We start from the raw sequence: 6,318 nt of genomic DNA on the forward strand, positions 1-6,318 counted from the left end.
TCACGTTCTCTAAGAATTAATAAATGAAGTATATATTTTATCATAATATCCATATTCATTGGTGTATAGTCTCAATAGCCTTAGAAAATGATTTGAAAATGAGTAATCAATGTGAAGGGTAAAATAATAAGAAGAAGAAATTCTTTCTCCTGATATGTCAATGTGGACAAGTAAAAGTAAAGGGAGGGAGTGACTTTTATCCCCGTTTTTCTTCTTTGTTATACTTTACTTATTTTACTCTCCTTTGCAATCTGTCATTATTGTTTCTTTATATTTATAAAATGTATTACTTTATATTTTCATTTCGGAATTAAAATTTGGTGATTTACGATATAACATATATCTTTCTAATTTTGATTTCTTTGTAACAATTTTTTTTATCTATAATTGTTAATATAAAAAATTATAATATATTTTTTAATTAATTTAATAAAAATATTTATTCTTTTCTTTTAAAAAATTCAATATATACAACAATGGTTTTTATGTTTAGATCTAAACAATTAGTTAATTGAGATGGATATCAATTTGTCGATATACATATAGTATATTAAAGAATTTAAAAGGAAAAATCTAGAATCAAAATATTAATTTTCCCTCATATTCTTACTAATTTTATTTTTCACATCGATGAACAATTTTCATTGTCATGACAATGAGAAAAAAATCCGACTCTTTCCATCTCAAAGACTTAATTCCATCATATGCTTTTAATTTTTAAACTCCATTTTATAATTATAACTAAAGTGGTGGTACATAAAATACATTTTATATATGTTGCTATATATAATAACAATTAGAATGTTTTTAAAAGTTATTTTCAAAATACAAACCTTAAAGACTGGCTAATTAAAGTGAATAAACATGTACGGCTCGTGCATCGCACGGGCATATATTGCTAGTATTATATATAAGTGTGGTGGGAGGACTAACACAACATCACCAGCTTGTACCAAAAGCTTTACAAATTGTACACGTAATGAATGCTTGTACTATAAGCTATATAACTTGTACACTTTACCCAACTATTTTTTTATCCCACGTGGACATATGTCATAGTACTTAATATTTTTTCCCTTCTCATGTATAGACGTGTGCACTTCAATTTTAATTCTCCGACACATTTATTTCCTCCGTGCACTTTTACTTGTTCACTTTTGACTTTTCACATTCTTTAAGAATTAATAAATCTCACGTGGATATATGTCATATTACTGAATATTTATTCCCTTCTCAAGTATACACATATGTACTTCAATATTAATTCTCCGACACATATTTATTTCCTCTGTGCACTTTTACTTGTTCACTTTTGACTTTTCACGTTATCTAAAAATTAATAAATAAAGTACTCCCTCCGTCCCATATTAATTGGCCACATTACTTGATTTTTCACATTCTTTAAGAATTAATAAATGAAATACTCTCTTCATCTCATATTACTTAGCCACATTACTATAGTTGACTTTTCACGTTCTTTAAGAATTAATACACTCTCTGTTCACTTTTACTTATCCACTTTTGACTTTTCACGTTGTTTAAGAAATAATAAATAAAGTGTATATTTTACCAGGATGCCCCATATTAATTGTTAGAGTAATTGTATTGGATTTGAAAAATGATTTGGAATGAGTAATTAATGCTAAGGGTAAAATATAAAAAAAATATTTTATCTTGATATGTGAAAAATGACAAGTAAAAATGAAAATCTATTTTAGGAATAGTGGACAAGTACAGTGAATGGAGGGAGTAAAAATGAAGTACTCCCTTCGTCCCATATTACTTGGCCACATTACTAAAAATATATGTCTATTTTTCTATTCTATATTTTCCTTCTTCTTATATATAAACGTCCAAGGTGGACAAACACAACAACAATAAGTTGTACAAAAAGCAACTGAAATTGTGCTCTAAGCAGGGACTAACATGTTGATAGCAACCATGGAGGCTCAAATGCATTAAGGAGCAAAAAAAGGTCACCACCAAGATTCGGGACGAATCTTCTATAAGAGGGGGAGAATGATAGCAATCAAGGAAGCTTAATTTTCGTTGAAGACTAAAAAATATCAAGATGCTTTAATAGGCTTCATTTGGTAATAAAAACATGTCTTGTAATGGAGGAATAGCTCCAGCCCAAAGTAGATCTTTTGGGAAAGTCTTAATACTAATTGAAGGCTCAAATTGAAGACCAAGATGAGTTGGATTATGGCCCAAAACATGCCCAAAGAAGGAACAAGTTCAACAGCTCATACTTGTGTTTCTAGAAGATCATTTAATGCTATGTTGACTACATTTAATGTTTTTATTGAACAAAGTGTTGGTGGTCTTTTATGCACATTAGAACAAATGTTTGGTGGTCTTCTATGTACATTGGAACAAATATTGGTGGTCTTCTATGCACTTTGGAACAAAGAATTGGTAGTCTTCTATGCAGCTTGGAAATTGCACCTTAATTAATTTAGTTTGACCAACTTTGAAGTCTAGAATGTTCTTTATTTTCTTTAGGGTGACAACCACCATTTCTCCTATATAAATGGGTATTTTCTTTTTCATTGTAACTAAGTTTGAATATTAATAATATTAGTCTTGTGCTTGTGGAGACCTTTGAGGTTCTCTTTGGGTTATGCCCTTTTTGTTCTACTTTGAACCGCAGCTCGGATTCTTCGATGGTAAGATTCCTTGTTTGAGTTCCCTCCCTCCTTTTCTTCTTCTTCTTCTTCTTCTTCTTCTTTTGGCTGGGTTGGGTCGTATTAGTTTGGCTGAAAATAATAAATTCGGGTCGGATTGGTTATTTTATTGGGTAAAAAATTATTTGAGGGAAAAATAATTTTAAAGGCTTGAGATGATGTCACGTGGCAACCGTTAGCCATAAGGGTATAATTGGCCCTATAGTATAACGGTAAGGGTATAATTGGCCCTAAAGTATAACGAAGGGTATGGATGAACTATTTCTCAAAGTTCAGGGGTAATTTTGGCCCTTTCCGTATAAATAAAGGCGATGCTGATAAATGGAGGTCCTCGATATGTGCATGGCACGTGAACTATCAAACTACAAAATAAAATTACATTATTGTATCGTTCAATCCATGTAAAAACTTTTTGATGGGGTTAGGGCACGAGAAAATTGCAATTTTATTGTGAATATATTCCATGGAGTATAAAAAAAATTAAAAAAATAAATAAATAAAAAAACTTAAAATATGTTTGATTTGGGCTTAGTAAAGCATGTACGAAGGAAGATGTTGAAAGTCTCGTATTCTCACAGTACTGTTTCGCTCCTCTATAAGTTGGATTCAACATATAAATTTATAGCAGTATTTTTGAAGGCGCCATTATACTCACATGCGGCGAGGTGTAAGCTGGTAAATTTTTTAATTTTAATATTAAAGAAAATAATAAAAATAAGTGGAAGATATATACATTTCATTGTTGAAAAATAATTTAATATCTCAAGAAGAAAGTTCATATTCTTGGCTAAATGCATTCTTTTAAGACCATATGTTGGTGATTCTAGAACTAGTCAAGTTCTAGGAACGGAAAAAGTTCTTAAAATCACATTTGTAAAAACCATTAGCATTAACTGAGGTTATATATGTTCGTGATATCTTTACCAATTTAATTACATGGATTATTTAAAAAGTTGGATGAAGATTTTATTTGAATTTGATGAGGTGTTAATAAAATTAGCGTTTTGTGGGCAGTGAGTATTGTTACCATGCATGATTTGTTCCTACTTAATAATTTTCAAGATGAAAATTCTAGTACTTATGTTTACTTAACCGATTCATATGATTTATGGCATTCTAGACTTGGATATGTTAGCTTTTTCTTAGGAAAAAACTTGATAAACATCTCAAAAAAATCATGCCTAGATTTACTATTTTAATATTGCATATGAGTCTTTAATACGATCAGCATTCTTTTAGAATTCTAATGTTACTTTTTGAAAATCATAAAACACAATCTATATATAATATAAAGCTAGGCATAGACAATCCTATGTGGCACCTCTCTATGATCTCCATTGACATTTATCTTTTTTCTCCTTTTTTGAATTTTTCCTTATTTAAAAATTAATATTCTATATTAAAAAAATCAAAACATTACTCACTTAATTCTCTTAATTATACCTCTTAATTATCTTACTCTCTTGCTCTTCTATTCGTTATTATTGTTTTAATAGAGAGGAAAATGAAAAGTTATGAAGGCAATTAAGAATTGCAGGAATGGATGACAATGAAGAGTCAGCCAATCCTTCCGTTGAAAAGAAGAACATTCTTCCCAAATGATTTTTATGAAAATTAGTGCACTTAATACTAATTTTGTTACAATGATCAGTTAATGCATTCAATATTAGTGCACGTAGTACTACTTTTATTACAATCAATTGATGTATTCATTTATCAATACTAATTTTATTATTACTATAAATACAAAAACATATCTAATTCATTGCATAATTTTTTTCTCTTCTTTCTCATTTATCATTTTCACTCTCCTCATCCCAAAATCTATGCACGGAAAGTTTCCTCCTTTTCTTTTCCTTTTTCCCCAACGTGAGTGCTTTTTTGCTCATCATTTTCTTTTTCGTACTCTTATCTGACTCTTCTATACAACCGGTGAGCTTTTTCACATATTTCGTTTTGGAAATACAAAAAGTATGTACTCTTCTTAGGCGAACGAAAATGGTTGTAGGTTCAGTAGGAGGGTAAATCACACGAGAAAATGAATTTTGCAAAACAAGATAGAAGTGATGCACATTGTTGTAGAATTTCTTTTTATGTAGGTTGATTTGGAGGGTAAATTCACAAGATAGTGAGAATTACAAAACAAAGGTAATAATCTTTCGAGGTATTTTTTCGTGATGCACATTGTTGTAGATTATGTTTTATTTTATTTATTGTGTTTGCTTTTAAAATGATTTTGAGTTTCTGATAGGTGACGACAATATCAGAGAGAAAGGTATTCACTTGTCACGACCCAGCCCCGTGGGCCGCGACTGGCACCCTACTTGGGTACCCAGACCAAATTACATATTCATTGCCAAATCCAAACTTATTTCAGAATTTCATAAAAGTCATATCAAGCATAGTTTATATCAAAATATGTCTTAAACGGTCGCACAAATCAAAATGTCATATCGGATCCAAACTGAGCGGCGGAATAGACATCGCCGGTCAAAAATGCAAATATAAGCATAAGGGCCATTCAGGGCCATCAAAACAAACGGACCGCTTTAAGACCAGAAAACAAAATCAGACAAACATATATAGGACCCTCGCCCCACATATATGACTACAGGCCTCTACGAACTCAAAACAAAGACATATGGCGAGACAGGGCCCCGCCGTACCCAAATAGTCAAATGTACAGAATATACATAGCAAAAGGGAGTCTGTACCAAAAGTGGACTCCGAGTCAAGAAGGAGTACTCCGAAGTAGCAAAGAGTGAAGCCTACAGTGGAGGATCACCAATATCTGCACTTGCGGGCATGAAACGCAGCCCCCGAAGAAAGGGGGTCAGTACGAAATATGTACTGAGTATGTAAAGCACGGAGTACAGAAATATGGGCCAAAACCGAAAGCAAATCAGATGACCAAGTGGAGTACAAATCAGTATGTCAAAATCCGTATCAAAATCATATACGTATACATAATGCAAACGAAATCATGCAAACGCTTAAGAACGTGGTCGCCACTCCGACGCTGGCGCCACACACAGCATAACACCAGAAAGTTTCAAATCTCCGTACATCCCCGAACACAAACACAACATAGGTGAGCGTATCGCATCACGAGCCATATCACAGCATAACTCCAAACGGAACCCAGCCCTATGGCGAAGCCTCGGGAACCGCAACACAGCATACGGCCGAATTATCATAAGGCGCACGAATTATAACCGGCCCAGGAACCGGTGAACGAAGTCATAATAGGGCACGAGCGGAGTCGTGAGCAAACAAATGCAATACATATTTCAAAATAGCCTTTCAAAACATAATGAGTTCATATATCCTTTCATAAACCAAAAATAGTCAAATCGTTAGTTGGTACGAATGTTCATTCCACAAAACGTTTCCAAAGTAGTGCATATAACTCAAAAGCGTAATTTAACATATCATAGTAATCGAAGCATATCTCATAGAGGAACGTTTCGAAATCAAAGGGTTCATATCCAACTTTATTCAAAAAGAGAGCCCCGATAGGACAAATAGGGCGTCTCGGGGTTGGCGGGCCCACCTCGAGTCAAATTGAGGTGGCGAACATAATTTACGAACATTTATAGGCCAAAAGGGTCATACATAATCATTACCAAGT

This window comes from Lycium barbarum, chromosome 3, assembly GCF_019175385.1.
Source record: "Lycium barbarum isolate Lr01 chromosome 3, ASM1917538v2, whole genome shotgun sequence".
Taxonomy (NCBI): domain Eukaryota; kingdom Viridiplantae; phylum Streptophyta; class Magnoliopsida; order Solanales; family Solanaceae; genus Lycium; species Lycium barbarum.